The 17,244-nt window shown below is 36.4% G+C and overlaps 1 protein-coding gene across 1 annotated transcript in view; it reads right to left on the reverse strand.

The window, feature by feature from the left end:
- The window catches only part of ACVR2A (activin A receptor type 2A), a 147,799-nt gene that overhangs the window by 25,552 nt on the left and 105,003 nt on the right, over positions 1 to 17,244 (reverse strand). The window lies entirely within an intron of this gene.

Raw genomic sequence — 17,244 nt, forward strand, 5'->3', positions numbered from 1 at the left:
ATCACAACAAAGGCGGCAACCTAAAATTTTAAATGACAAGTTTTCATAAGATCATTTTGTACTGGAGCTAAAGCTAAAAAGTAAAAAGAAAAGAGCATGGAAAAACTCTTTGCTATACCAATGAGATAAAATTTCAAAGACAAATATCTTCTATGTGAGAATATACTAAGAGCTTTTGCTTTAGCTGGTTTTGTCCACTTTATGATGCTTAATGTTTAATGATATCAGAAGTACAAAGGATGAGAAATTATCAGTAACTTGTAGCTGTCTCTCAAACATTCCTCAATATCCACCTTTTATGGTCAAGTGACTACTAAGCCTTAAATCTAATTCAGTGGGGAAAAAAATGACAGAAGGATTATACACAAGTGTGTACATACACAAAGGGATAATACGCAAAAATAAATATCTTCACACTTATGCTTCCCTAATTAACCTAAATCTAATTTTCCAACTAGCAGTTCAGGCCCTGGCTCACAAAGAAGAAGAGCATGACAGGGGAGAAAGTTTGGGGAACATGATGATTAACTGTTAATGGTCATCAAAGAGGTTTGGAGGTTTTTATAGGTGCGGGAAGTGAGAGAGGTGGTAAACAGAAAGGGGCTATCTAAAGTGTGCCACAATAATAATAAAAAGTATGCTGTTATAAATACAAATAAACTAAGCAAGCATGCTGTCTTCCACTCAAGTCTTACACCACAACTTCATCTTGGCATACAAGAGACCCTTGTTTCTCAAGGGAATACTGGTATAGTGGAACAGCCACTGGACTTGCAGTCAGCTACATGACCATGGGCAAATCATTTAAACACTAAGAATTCAATTTCTTCATCTACAAAGCAGAGACAATATCACTGCATTGCAACCATCCAAAGGATATTAATGAGAATGTACTCTGACAAATCGATGGTGCCATTATGAAGGTACTGCTTCTAACAGTATAGATTACAACCTATTCATACCTTCTCCCCTCATGTTTTTCTTGTCCATGTATTCCCATAAATCCCACATAGGGGTTCCACCCAAATATCTGGAGATCTTCTTCTAAACTTTTTAAAATTATGTAGGTCTATCTATCTACCACCCTTCATTCTTGTCATGTGGATGACCCATCTCCTTTTCTAGTCATATAACTCTCTGAAGGCATCCCTTACCTCACTTCTCTGACAGAATTCTGCACAGTAATAGGCTATAGCCTACTTGTGTAGTCTCCATTGTCTTTTGGCGAACTGCAGTGTTAAGTGCTATAGATTCCTTTGCTCCATGATTTAGTCATATAGAATCCCCAGAAGAATACCAATATTAAAAAGAATTATTGTTTTGTGGAGAATTCTAGTCATTAAAAGCACTTGGCAATTTTCCAAAGGCAACTTGGAACACTATTCTTCTAGTACTCAATTTTGGTCTCAACTCATTATCTATCTACAGTGCCAATCCAGGACAGACCAACTTTATGAACTAATCAGCCAACCACATATCATGCATCAACCACCCACATTCAGAAAGAATCCCTCTCCTCCACACAGAAGCCATGCTTGACATCCTCCATGATAGTGACAAACATATATGGCTAGGTTGCTTTCCTGTTTCATGCCTTTCTTTATAATAATAATCACAGATTCATTGAACAAAGGCATCTCTACTGTAAGAACCCTCAAGGAATATCACATGACCCCAACATGTGCATGGAAGACATTCCACTGGAGTGCCTTTAAAGCACCTTGCTCTACCAAATCAAAGTACTTTTATTGTCAATAAACAAATGCTTTGCAAATTATTATGAATCTCTCTTAATGAGCTCTGCAAAGTTTACAGATCTGATGCAATTCTGCACAAGGTTGTCTGCAAACAGAAGCATCTGGAAGCCCTCATTTGTAAGAACCCTTTCAGCCATGGAGCTGGATATCCTCTGTGACAGTGGCAAACATCAGGAAAGATAAAACTTCCCAGATTATGCCTCATTTGCTAATAATAATCAGACGGTCATTAAACAAATTTATCTGTTACCTCTTTCAAGCAATTTTGTAGGAACTGTGTCATGTGGGAGACGTCTTACTGCAAGAAAGCCTTTTAAGATGGCATTGCTTTACCAAGTCAAATGCTTTCTGATATAATCCAAAACCAGTAAGTACAGTGGGATATCTTGTATTTTCTACACTATAGTATAGCACATTTCTAAACTGATGAAGTAGTTTACCAGAGACTATCATTTGCAAAGGCCTACCTCTTAGACATTCGAAGGTCCCCTCTTAGATCTTCAAGGATGCCCCCAAAGCATGTTAGATTGTTCTGATAAATTTTTTGGAGAGATGGGAAAGGAGGCAAATGAACCACCAGTTATTGTTATTTCCTCAGCAGCCTTTTTTGGTAACAGTAAGATAGAGGACGTTTTTTCTAAACAACTAGTTATCTTTCCCCACTCTCATGCATCTTGAGACTCAACCTGTCAATAATACCCTTACAGGTGTATTGCTCCTACAAAGGACTTCCTCTACATACACTTGGTCCAGCACAGCTACTCTTTTCATATTTGTTTTGGTCAGGGTTGTTTCCACTTCCTTTCAATGATGTTAAGATTTTATCAGAGATATTATGAATTCAAATGTGGTAGCCCTACTGCCATTGATGAAGAAAGTTTGTTACAAAAATCCTGACAAGTCTTTTACATTTTTTTCTGTGTGTTGCACCCTTTCCAATTTCATCCTTAAACGCCTTCTGGATTATCTGCCTTAGTTGGACCTCTTGCCAAGTTTTCTGACAACTTGTTTTTCTCTCTACTGATTCTCAATGTCTTATGAAGTGAGACTGCTCATAATCTTCCATAACCTTCTGTAAGATTTTACAAACAAATTTATATTTTAAAGAGGTATTGCCTGTGGGTACCAAATCCCTCTGCTTGGCAGAGATCAAATGTTTACTGGCTGAGGCAGTTTCTAGGTTCTTGTAGTCTGCTAATTGTGTCAAGTGATTTATACTGATTAAACTTCACTAGAAAATATGAACAATGTTTCAATATCTACTCTTTTACCCATTTCCCATTTTTTGTCAACTATATCTTGTTTAAATAGGTCAAGTTCAAGTTTCCTGACTTGCACATTATTTCTTAGCCACATATATATTCTTTCTTCTTCTTCCATACTGATTTTGATCTTTAATGAATCAACAATCTGACCACCGAGTGATGATCATTTCCTATCTGTCAAAACTAAATATCTGTTTGTTGATTCTTGTCACATACAACTCCTTCAAACACTTTTCTTAAAGAAAGGTATTCCTGAAACATAGTGTGAGTCTTTTGCACTGTCTTCAAACTTTTTACTTCTCTCATTTATTACACCTGAAATATATTTTCCACAATAGTTTTTGTTGCCTTTCCTTGTGCCTAGACTAGCTTTGCTTGAAGTCTTAATGCATTATAGCATGTGCCAATGTAATTTTGAGGATTTTATCAAGTTATTCATAGAGTGTTTCTCTCTACCTCTTTATCCTCTTTAATACATGTTCGTATATAACCTATAGTCATGGTTACCTCTCTGCAAATCTCTATCAGGAGCACTGTAATACAAGTTGACCAAGTGACCTGCTTGCTGTTCCTTGTGCACAACACTCCGAACTTCCATCCCCATGCCTTTATACTGGCTAAAACGCCTGGATACTACTGACATATTCCTTGAAGAGGCCATCTACAATAAGTGTCTCCACTTTCTTTCCTCTCACACTTTATTCAACCTCTTACAATCTGGCTTCCGACTTGTCATTCCAACAAAACTGCTCTCTCCAACATTACCCATGATCTCTTAGTTACCAAATCCAAAGGTTTTTTTCAGCCCTCATTTTCCTTGACTTCTCTATACTCTTTGACATTGATAGTCATCCTCTCCTCCTTAATATTCTCTTCTCTAAGTTTTTGGGATACCATTTGCTCTTGGATCTCTTGCTACCTATTTGACCAATCCTTCTGTTTCCTTTGCTCAATCCTCATCCAGATCACATCCTCTAACCATAGATGTCTCTCAGGGTTCTGTCCTGGATCATCTTCTTTTTTTTTAATTAGATTTTTTATTTTTAGTTTACAACACTCAGTTCTACATAGTCTTGAGTTTCAAATTTTCTTCCCTTCCCTCCCCTCCCCCCTCCCCCCCAAGATGGCTTATTAGTCTGACATAGATTGTATATATCCCTTTGCATTAAACTTATTTACACAATAGTCAAGTTGTAAAGAAGAATAATGACCAATGGAATGAATCATGAGAAAGAAGAAAATAAAACCAAAAAAGGAGAGAAAAAAAAAGAGAGCAAATAGTTTGCCTCAATCTGTATTCAGACTCCACAGTTCTTTCTCTGGATGTAGCTTGCTTTTCCCATCATGAGTCCTTTGGAGCTGTCTTTGTGCCTTGAATTGTTGAGAAAAGCCAAGTCTTTCAAAGTTAGTCATCACAGAATCAATATGTCTGTGGTTGTATACGATGTTCTCCTGGTTCTGCTCTGCTCACTCAGCATCATATCATGTAGTTCTTTCCAGGTTATTATGAAGTCCATATCTTTCCCATTTGTTATAGCACAATAGTACTCCATTACCTTCATATACCACAGCTTGTTCAGTCATTCTCTAATTGATGGGCATCCCTTTGATTTACAATTCTTTGTTACCACAAAAAGAGCTGCTATAAATATGTTTGTACATACAGGTCCTTTTCCCACTTGTGTGATCTCTTTGGGATACAGCCCTAGAAGTGGTATTGCTGGGTCAAAGGGTATGCACATTTTTATAGCCTTTTGGGCATAGTTCCAAATTGCTCTCCAGAATGGCTGGATCAGTTCACAACTCCACCAGCAATGTAACAATGTTCCAATTTTCCCACATCCTCTACAGCATTTATCATTTTCCTGTTTTGTCATGTTAGCCAATTTGACAGAAGAGATGTGGTACCTAAGATTTGTTTTGATTTGCATTTCTCTAATCAATAGTGATTTAGAGCATTTTTTCATATGCCTATAGATATGTTTAATTTCTTCCTCTGAAAACTGCCTGTTCATATCCTTTGACCATTTCTCAATTCAGAATGCCTTTCATTACTATAAATTTGGCTCAGTTCCCTGTATGTTTTAGATATAAGGCCTTCATCAGGCCTTCATCAGGCTGTAAAGATTTTCTCCCAATATTCTGCTTCCCTCCTAATCTTTGCTGCATTGGCTTTGTTTATACAAAAAAAACTTTTCAATTTAGCAATCAAAATTATCCATTTTGCATTTTGTAATGCTCTCTCTTGTTGTCTATCTCTTCTCTCTCTATGCTACTTCACTGGTGATCTCCTCAGCTTCCATGGATTTAACTACCATCTCTATGCTGATGATTCTCAAATTTACCTATCCCGCTCTAATTTCTCTGCTGACCTCCAATCTCGTATCTCCAACTGCCTTTAAGACATCTTGAACTAGATGCCCAGTAGATGTATTAAAGCCAGCATGTCCAAAATGGAACTCATTATCTTTTCCTCAAACCCTCTGACCCTACTAAGTGTCCTATAACTGTCAAGGACAACTCAGTAGCTTTTCTCCTAAAACCTCCCCCTCTTCTAACTCTCCTATAACTGCTGAGGGCAACACCATCCTTCCAGTCCCTCGGGCTTGAAACCTAGGTTTGATCCTTGACTCCTCAATATCTCTTATATCCTCCCCCCATATCCAATCTGTTGCCAAAGTTTATTGATTTCACCTTTGCAACATCTCATACACACCCCTTCTCTCTTCTGACAATGCCACCATTCTGGTGCAGGCTGTCATCACCTCACACCTGGACTATGGCAATCACCTGCTAGTGAGTCTGCCTGACTCAAGCTTTTCCCCATCCTAATACATCCTCCATTCAGTCATTAAAGTGGTTATACTAAAACTTAAGTCCAATCATGTCACCTTCTCCCCTGCTCCCTACCCCACTCAATAAACTCCGATGGCTCCCTATCACCTTCAGGATCAAATCAAAAATCCTGTTTGGCATTCAAAGACATTCATAACCTAGCCTCCTCCCACCTTTCCAGTATTTTTCCACCTTACTTTCTACCACATTCTTCAATCCAATGGCACTGGCCTCCTTGCTGTCTAGCAAGCAAGACAGTCCATCTCTTGGCTCCAGGCATTTTTTCTGGCTGTCCCCCAGACCTGGAGCACTTTCTCTCCTCAGATCCACCTATTGGCTTCCCCAGCTTCCTTTAAATCCCAACTAAAGTTTCACCTTCTACAGGAAATCTTTCCTAATCTCTCAGTTCTAGTAATTTCCTTCTCTTAATCATTCCATATTTATCTTACCTATTTGTTTGCTTGTGGTCCTCTCCACTAGACTGTGAAGTCCTTGAGGACAGATACTTTCTTTTGCCTATTTTTGTATCCCTCGCACTTAGCATAGTGTCTAGCCCATAGCAGGCACTTAATAAATGTTTATTAACTGACTGATTCTCCCTTCTCACCTCTGCTTCTTGGCTTCTCTAGGTTCCTATCAAGACTCAGTTCAAATTCCTTCTTCTGCAGCAGGACTTTTTTCCAGTTCCCCCAGCTGTCAGTGCCTTTGGCTTTGAGATTATCTTCCATCCACTCTGTATGTATCTTGCACATACCTAGTTAGTCATATGTTGTCTCCCCCGTTAGAATACAAGTTCATTAAGGATAGGTACTGCTTTTGCCTTTCTTTGTATTCCCAGCTAAACACAGGGCCTCATCACATATCTGGTGTTTGTTGTTTAGTCAACTTTCACCAGAGTGGTTTGCCATTTCCTTCTCCAGCTCATTTTACAGATGAGGAAACTGAGGCAAACAGGGTCCGGTGACTTGCCCAGGGTCACACAGCTAGTACATATCTGAGGCCGGATTTTAAATCAGGAAGATGAGTTTTCCTGACTACAGGCCCAGCACTCTATCCACTATTCCACCTAGCTGCTCATCACACATAGCAAGTACTTAATAAATGCTTGTTGACTAAAAGTTTAACTTATTCTGCCAACTTGTTTATTTGACTATCCAATGAGGATTTGAGACATTCTCCCATTTAGCTGCAAGTTTCTTTTGTCTTCAGACTTCCTTTTCAGTCAATATTGATATGACAGGATGCCAACCTAGATTGATTGACATGATTCAGCTCCAACAGTCTGTTCCCTCACTGATTAATGGACAAAAGTCACAAATTTGGAGTTCGTACTAACAGTTACATTAATTTCTAGAGACAGTTTAAAAGTTGTATTCTTAGAAACCACTTCCTGTCCCCATTGTTTTTCTGCCACAATAGAAATGAAAGAAGACTACAGGCCATTTTGTAGTTTTCTTTATTTCATCAGTTGCCAAGCCGAAGGAATTCATCACCAAGTAGGCAGCACACTGGTGATAAGATTCTTCTTAATTAATTAGGCTGGTTTTTGAAAAGCAGATGAAGTCTGTTGGCAGGACCATTCCTGAAGCCTTCAAAGCATGGTAGAGAACTTGTGAGAATTTGTACTCACCAGCAGAGCCTACAAGAACCCAGGGTCACCTCAATGCCACAATGAGACATCAGAGTACGACTTAATAAATGACACTTATATAAACCTTTAAGGCTTGCAAAACACTTTACATGCATTATCTAATTTGAGTACTACAACAATCTTGTGAAATACTAGAGGTACTACAGGACTTATGTTACAGACTCAGAAAGGTTGCCATGTGGCTTGCCCATGAACACCTGGATACTAAGTGCCAAACTAGGGATTTGAAGCAAGTCTCACTGATTCCTAATCTAGCTTCCTCTCTATTATACTACAGCAGTGATGTGGAAAGAGGATTTTTAAACATTAAATCAAAAGATATAAAGAACAGAAAATTCCAACCAAGCTGAATATGAATAAGCTTTGAGTATGGGCTCAAAAGAGAAACTGTATGTCTGTCATCCTAGGACTAGCCTAGTTAAATCTGGAGAAGCTCAACCCCTAGAAGGCTGGCTACAGTGTGATGAAATTTTTCAGTTGTAACAACTTATCAAGATCATCCTCTCATCACTGTGATAAGTGAAGAGAGCATGCCCACACAAAATACATCATGGATGCTTGGAGAAACACTCTATATATATAAATACAATAATAGGGACAAAGACAGGCACATGGATAGGGACCTATGCTTTCACTAGTATAGGAAATGCCCAGGTGAGGAATTTCCCTCTACCAATGTAGATCAGCACCTTTTCTATAACATGTTAAAGGGTTGTTTAGTGCACTGGGAAATTAAATAATTGGAACCAAGGTCACATAACCAATATGTGTCAGAGGCAGGATCTGAACCTAGCTTCAAGGCCAGCTCTAGATCACCAGACAATCTTCCCCTATTCCAGAGTATCCTTGATATGATACTGAATTTACTTTGGTACCTACAACTAAAGCAATTAAGTGGAAAACTTGGAAAGAATCCAGAGAAAAGCAACTGAAATGAAAAGATTAGATTAAGAGTACTGTAAGGAAAAAAATAAAGTAATTCAATGATTTAGCCCCAAAAAGAGAAGGCCAAAGGGGGAAGTCCTTAACAATAGTTTCTAAGTATATGAATTTTCTTTACATTTCAAGTAGTAAAGGGGAAGGCAAAATCAGTTATAGCATAAAGGGGATTTAAGTTAGACACTGAGGCTGAAGAGACAAGTGAAAGCACTGAATGTCAATCTAAAGCAACTGTATACTCCATGCACCCATCTATGTTCATCTTCCTTTTTTCTGTCTTCTCTGATGATCCCACCGGCCTGCAATTGCCAATTCAGGGTACCATGAAGCCCAGAAGGCTGTACTCAAGAAGGCTGCTGACACTCTTATTTGACACATATTAAAAACCCTTCTCCTTCTACCCTACTCTCGACTGGAAGGCTTGGAAAACAGTGCAATGAATTTTAACAGGAGAGTTTAATATTTTCTTTTTTTTTTTTTTCAAAATGGCTTAAATGAAGTTCTACTCTAAGGCAAGAGAATAAATTAAAAGAACTTTTGTGATTCTTTCTAATTTAGTTATTTCACAGATAGGGTAAATTAACTTTTTCTTTTCTTTCCTACCTGCAGGACATATGGTTACCAGAGCAGAAGATAGCAATATTTTAAATTCAACAGAATCACTGAACATGTAAATTAGGTAAAATTTTTTCAAGAAATATGATTTCTAGAAGAAAAAAAAACTATAGACACAAGCAGTCTTTAGGGTTCGTGTATGTACAAAAGCAAAATTAAGTGCAAACAACCACAAGGCAGATATAAAAGTTTAAAGTATGAAAAGTCTAAGTATCCATTAAGTTAACGATTTTTCTCCTTTATGGATAGATTCCTCTAATCAGGTGCTTCACTGAGGCACAGAGGTTAGGCTAGGCTTTCAAAGATTATAACAACACAACCCAAGGTCTGGCAAGTCCTATCCAGAATCAAAAGGCTTCAAGGCCAAGTCTGATAAAGCACTAAGTCTGTTGTTTAAGGCCCAGCCAACATAACTTTGGAAAGGCTCATTGTTGCCCAATTAGGAATAAAAATACTTTTAGCCCTAATTCATGAGAACATTAAGACATAGGGAAAGTTACCACACCAAGGACTGAGTATCGACGGATTACAAAGGGGGCCCTGATTAGATAAGGAGAATCCTGGAAATTAAAGAAAATACAATGAGACTTTAAGACAAAATGCGTTATCATGGAGAAAGGGTCCTAGAGATCTGAAGTTAATTAAACACTGAGTTTTCTATTCTGTATATCTTACGTGTATAAAATAGCTAATGACTATACCTTTCTCAGTTAATAACTACTATATATGCCAGAAAGTGCTAAGAGTAATATATTGGTTTAAACAGAATTTCAGAGGAATTTAATCCACCCTTAGGACCCAAAAGTTTTTGTACTACCACAAATTTCTTGTACTATTAAGCAGCTTTTAGTGTGCTCTACTTTTAAGAAACTTAATAATTTTCAGTTTCTGTGTTTAAAAGGAAAATTTTGCTAAAGAACCCACCCACTGCCCAATTTCTTGCTAAACTTCCAAGTTTTCTTAAGGTTCCAAACCCATGTTAAATTCATTTCTATCTGTTTTTTAGATTGGTCAAAATCCAGTTTTGTTTTCTAATGGCACTACTACTACTACTACTACTACTACTACTACCACCACCACCACCACCACCTCTTCTTTCTATATGATTCTATCCTAACAGTTCTGTCAAAGTTATTACCAACTATGAAACTAAAATCAGTTTAAAGGAAGACCAACTAATTTTCAAAGACTGAACCAATCTAGTTTACAAAATAAGAAACTACAAATACATGAAATTCCTCTCAAAAGTTCTAAGAAGTAACCAATAGAGTATGTTAATAGTAGAATACTGAATGAACTATAAAATGTAACTCTGAATCACACTGCCTTTCAATACCTGAAGGTTTAGAGGCTAAAAATATTCTGCAATATTTGAAGAAAAATCCTATGCATCATAACACTGACTATGTGTATTTGTTTTTAAAATGTAAACATTCTAGAATGTTCCTTTTTGAAATGTGGTATGGGTGGGAGTAAACCAGTGGCTAAGTATTTAAGAGGTCAAGGGACCTTTCAGTACTCTTCAGACAGCTAAGTCCACTATTCTCTCTATTAGTATTAACTATATATCCTAGACTGAGAAAAGGGAAGAGAAAGTCCCTTATTTTCTATATGATCACTGGCTCATTCAGCCTCAGTGAAGCCTCAGTTTCCTTCTCTTTAAAACAAAAGAAGTTAGACAAGTTGAGCTTTAGAAGATATTTTTAAGTCCTAACATTCTTTTGAGACATTGATGCTCTTTGGAGCAGGAATGTATGAGTAATATCAAATATATCAATTCATACCAAAAACTTTGGAATTTTATACATACTGTATGGCATTAAGATATTGCAAATGGCTGCAAATGGCCTTTCATAAATTCATAGAGAACAACAATTTTGCCATTGTATATACAAAAGGTTTCACCTGGAAAAGATATTCTATTTCAACAACTAAAAATAGAAGACTATACAGATACACACATGTATATACATATACTTTTTAAAAAGTCTTGATAAAAAAAGACCTGCTTAAACTAACTCTGAATTAGTGTGTACACCTACCAGCAGTACATGAAACACAGTTTTAATCTGGCCATGCAAAAAACCAGAAACAAAAACCCACCTTTCTAAGGACAATCATAAGGAACAGAAGAGCACTGAACACCTGTAACACTATAGTAGAAAGAGCTTAGAACATAAAGCCCAAGTCCCTGATTCCAATGACCCCCTCTGTTAGATTACAACTGTAGGGCCTTGGCAGATCACTTCCCTTCTGGGGGCATCAATTTCCTCATTCATAAAGTGGGCAGGTTCAGGTAAAGAATCTCTAAGAACACAACTCTAAATCTTATGAATTCCTATAAATTCCCTAGCTGCGTCTCAATTCCCATAATTTTTTTTTTGTCATTTTCAGGATTAAAAGTAGATGCCTCTAAATATGTCTCTGCTTCCAGACTCATCTAGTCCTCTACAATTAAAACTATGCTTTGGGAAAACTTGAGGCAATTTTTCTGTTGCATCAGGATTTTTTAAAAGAGGAATAAATTATTGTCACCTCTTTATTTGGGGTATATAGTATGCTGAGTCTTTAACATGATGTAGCTTCTTCTGTTTAAGGCTGAATTCTAAAATAAACAGCAAAACAGCAAAATCAACCAATCACCACAAATTCCCTTTGGCCAACAGGTTTTGCTCAGTAGCATGAAAATATGGACTTGAAGTTGAAAGTTAATGAGACAATGTGGTACAATGGAAAGTGTGCTAGATTTGGAGGACCAATGTTCAAATCATTGTTCCACTTCTTACTTAAATGACGGTTGGGCTAGCCAATAAACTAAACCTAACCTGTAAAGTGAATAAGTTGGACTAGATTACCTCTGTGGCCCCTTTTAGCTTTAAGTCAACAAGCTGAATCAAAGAGACAGCACTTTAAAAATGAGTGCTCAATGATATGTTAAAAAGTTGGATTTGGGCTAATTACATTCCTCAAAAGTAGCCAATAAGACAATTTTGAGGAAAGAAAGGCTAGAACAGTAACTTTTTTTTCCTTTCATTAAATTTTTTAGGCTCATTTACTGTCATAGGCTAAAAGGAAAGGTTTCTATACAATAGTGCAGATATAAAAATTTTAGTAAACTCTCAAGTCATAAAAATATGCGTAAAATTAACCATGTTTTAACACTAAAAATTATGCAGTGAAAATAAACTTTACAATTTTTAAACTACAGAAATGCACAAGAAAGCAACAAAAATCCCAGGAAAAAATGTTTAAGTATGTATGTATTCACAAAAAAAGTCACAACCATAACACAAACAACAATGTATCTTACCTCTATCGTTATATGAAAGGCATGCTTGTGAAGAAAAAACACAGGCAAAAGAAATTACGATTTATATGTAAAATGAGATGAAAAATGACACATCAATTATGAAAGAAAAGGAAAATGTTGGGTTTGTTTTATAAAAAGTTAATAATGATCCAATTTTTTCAAGTTATTTTTTCCCCTTAGGGAATAGTAGGAAAGTTTACTCTTGGAGGAATTAATCACAACAAAGAAGATTCTTGGATAATATTATGAGGAGCACTGTGTAATTTTTCTGCACTTAAAAATACCTGAACCAAAAATACCTGATATTTTAAATATCAAAATAAGTATCTGTCTTCACCCTATGATGCTATTGCTGCTAATTTCTCTAACAGGTTCCAGAAATACTGTAAACTAAGTGTGTTACTGTAATTAAATAATTTAAAATAAGGAGTCAGCTTTTTTGATTAGTTGTTCAACACCAGATGGCAGTGTTGCTGTATCCAAAAGCTTTAAGTCACCAGTAAAGGAATGTTTACATAATACCTATCATATAACTAAATGGCAACCAACTGTCCATTTCTATAGTAGTGAGAAGGAAGAAAAACTAAATTTGAGGGTCTTAATCAAATCACTATTTCATGGTTTGGGCCTCATTTCCTGACCAGAGCATTGTCACTTCTATGATAAGAACAACCCACAGAATCACAGAATGCTTCCCCACTTTCTGAATTTATCGATTCCTCTCTGGTGGGGATGGTGAAGAAAGTAGAAAAGTTGGATATTGTATATACGTATATATTTGTATGAAAGGCATTGTAGTTATTGAATGAGAGTGTACAATTTTGTTTTCGGAGGAAGGAGAAAGTGTGTAGAAAATAGAAATAGGTGATATGTACAAAACAGGCTTGTCTTTAATTTACTGCCCTGACCAAAGCACCAAGGGTCTCCCCATACATTTTTGATACCATGTAGATACCAGTAAGTTGGCTGTCCATCCATTATCACTCAAAATTGCCTTTTGACTAGCCTATTTCTTTTTCTAATCACAAATCTGAAAACACACATTGCTTCTCAATTAATCAAAAAGCATTTATTAAGCACTGACTAATTTCCAAGTCCTGAACTACAAAGATAAAAAAAGAAATAGATCTGGATCTAAGAGGTAGTAGTCCATCCATGGGCAGTGACATTGCGCATATATGACAACTTCTAAAATCTATACAAACGCACTAAAACCTCTTTAAGAACAAGATCTCCTTTGTTTAGCCACCTAAAATAACTCACACAATACAAATATCTAGAAATGTATGTTCTGTGTGTATGAAAACTTGAACTGCTATGAAAAGCTAAAAAAAAAGATAAGAGTTAACTATGTTTCTGAGTTTTAAAGATCTCTACAAAATTCAAACTTAAAAAAGAATACCCACTTTAAATTTTGAGTTTTATTCACTTATATCACCGCCATATGCTAAAATATTTTCTTGTATTCCTTCTAGATCCCTTCCATCATATTACTTCTAGACCATCTGAAAAATCATCCAGGAATCATAGTCTGTTTAGTTGGGTCTGGAATCAAGCTACTTTATCAACTCTATAGCGAAACTCATACCACAATTCATGCCAATTGGACATACCATAACAAGATTGGACAAGGCTTTCAAAAACTCTTGGGTCATGCGTGTGTTCAAGGACAAAAATATCACTGTATTCAAATACAGGCATCATCAACAACTCAGCATGAAAGGACAGTAGTTTTGTTCAATAACATTAACAAATGAACTAGAAGCAGATTTTGCTGTATTCACATGAGCAAAGCACTGTTATGATATGTGGATCATGATAGAAAAATAGCCTTGTTATCTAAACTTGAATATTAAAATGAGATTCTGCTTATAAGAAACCTGCAAAGAACAGTGCTACAGAAAAGATAAAATACACCTTGAATGTCTAACTATACATTGTATTAAACAAATTCAAAATAAAACATAAAGCCTTCCCTCTGAAATTACCTCTCATTCACACCATATGTATCTTATATGTACCTAGTTGTCTTAATATTGTCTCCTCAATTAGACTATTAGCTCTTTCAGAGAAGGGCAGTGTTTTTGCCTTTCTCTACATCCCTAGTGCTTAGTGTGGTGCCTGCTTAATAAATGATTGCTGAGTGACTCAATAACTGACTAAAGCAAACCAAGAAAATTAACTTTCCAGATTAGGCCTGCAGAAGTTTATGGCCCAAGGGCCAGCACTAAAGGATTTCGGGCTGCCCGTGAAAAATGTAGAGGAAAATGTCTTTGCATGTAGAGGAAATCCTTTGGCGGGCCACAAATTGCGCAGGCCTGTTCTGGATGCTAAATACCAACTTTACAGATGATAATTACCAAACATAACAGAATTACACTGACAATATGTTAAGGAGCTTTAGTCAACAGAGATGGCTTCAAATTCTGGAAAACCTGGATTTGAGTCCTGCCTCTGAAAAGGACTGTGTGAGCCCAGGGAGGTCAATTAACCTCTCAGTGCCCCAGGTATCTCTCTAGACCATAAGTTGGCAGACCTGCAATCTGTACTGAAAGAGAAATTTCCTTAGTGGAAATTCTCTACTTGCTACAATGATGAAATCTCCCCCACTTTCTAAACAATATGGGAAAATAGTGCCATACTGGTAGGAATAGAGGACACCTCTAAATTTGGACAATACCATAAAATATAATCTTTTTGAAGGAAAAAAGACATTCTGGTAAATTCATTGATTCTTCCAAAGATTACAGATATCATTCACAATGATATCTTCTAACAACAAAGCTTTCCACACATTAGTGGTTTCTTGGGCTGCTATGGCTTAAAAAATCATCACCAGTAAGCTAATCTTCCCATGACAAGTCTCTCTGAATTTAGAAAGGCAAATGTACAACAGTAAGTATATATTTATTGTATTGAAAAATACATGTTTATTTTGGAATCTTACTTTTCCCAATTTGAATAATAATGTTCTACTCATATTTATCATCATTGCTCTTTATTTTCATCACTTTTTTGTTGGTTTCTTCCAGATCTTCTCATGTCATCTTCATTACTATTTGCATTTAAAAGGAGGTATTTTTAAAACCATAAGCAACCTATTTAAGAGATTCTTCCCCTCATTTATACTTTAAAAAATTATTAAAGTTCCATATAGTTCCTAAGATGACATCTTCAATCATAAATTTTCCACCTAGGAGTGCAATTTCAGGCTGCACTCAAGATTGCTGTTGTTGTTTGGGTACCTGCAAGACCTGAGTGATCTTTATTTAAACCAATAATCACACTAGTGTCAAATAACTACAGAATCCATATTACCATGAAGATAAGAGAACTGTTTTTCATCCACTGAGGAATATGATAGAGAAAAAAATAATCAAATATTTTGTCTATCAACAATGCATATAGTTGATTCATCAATACAAATATCTTGGACAAATATTATGGGCTCAATTCAATTCACACATATGCTGAGCACCTTTATGTTTCAGGCACAGTGCTCGATACAGAGAACACTTAGACAATAATGGACAGATGTTGAGCCAAGACCTTACCTAAACAAGACAAAAGAGTACTGAATTGCTTTGGGAAGTTAAGCAGTAAGCTTAATGACTCCATGCTTTTACCAGAATCGAAGCACATCATTTTAGCACTAATATCATTCTAATGATGCTATATGGCCATGAGTCACAGAAAACGCAATTTCTGAAAAATTAAAGTTTCAATTAATCCAAAGGCAAGAGAGGGATACATGGTGGCTATGAATGAGCAGCAACATATGAATTGGGTAGGTTCCTACCTCATTCAACTGAAACTCCAAAGTTACCAGTGGTGTCTTAATTGCTAAATCTGATAGAGTTTTTTTGTAATTCTTTGTTCTTTTTGAAATTTCTGCAACATAACAGACCACCCTCCCCTATAGGTTTTGGTGATAATGATCTCTTGGTTCTCCTATCCAATGGCTCCTCAATCTCCTCTATTGGATCATCTATATTATATCCCCTAAATTTGGGTGTTTCCTAAAATTCTGTCACTTGATGATCTCTCTAGTTTCCATGGCTTTAATTTTCATCTCTATTCAAAATATCCCCAAGTCTATATCTATAGCCCCAGTCTCTCTCTTGAGCTCTTGTCCCACGTGTTCAACTATTTAACAGACCATTCAAAGAGGATATCCGATACCCAATTCAAATTCAACAATTACAAAACTCCATTATCTTTTGGAAAAATCCACCCCTCTTCAAACTTCTCTGTTTCTATCAAAGGTACCATTATTTTTCATAACCAAGACACAATCTACCTTTCCAACCTTACTACACTCTTCATATGGTATACAAACTGTTCCTACAATATAAAGTCCAGCTAAACTGACCTTTTTGCTATTCCTCACATGAGACATTCTATCTCCTTTCTCTGTTCTTTAACTGTTATCCATATCATAATCTAAGTATCATGCACTTAAACTTTACTTCTATCTCTTAGAATCCCATTTCCTTCAAAATTCTGGTAAAGTGCCACCTTCTACATGATCTAATAGTGCCAGCTACAAATGACCTTCCCCACCACAAAATTTAACTTGTATTCATTATCTATTTTGTATACAGTAACATGGCAGAGTGAAGAGACAGTTATTCTTAAATCCAGGGAAGACCTGAGTTCAAATCTACCCACTGACAATCCAGATTTGTTACTCTTGGCAAGTTATTTATTCTTTCAGTGTCCTAGGCAACTCTCTCAGTCTCTAAGTTTCAGAGAAGGTACCCACTAGTATTGTAGAGGAAGTTTCCTCATCTGAAGGATCACTATATCAACGAAATCATAGGTCCAATCCATATCCATGTATATTTATATATGTTTATGTAAATGTCCTTT

The sequence above is a fragment of the Trichosurus vulpecula genome, chromosome 2 (genome assembly GCF_011100635.1).
Source record: "Trichosurus vulpecula isolate mTriVul1 chromosome 2, mTriVul1.pri, whole genome shotgun sequence".
Lineage (NCBI taxonomy): Eukaryota > Metazoa > Chordata > Mammalia > Diprotodontia > Phalangeridae > Trichosurus > Trichosurus vulpecula.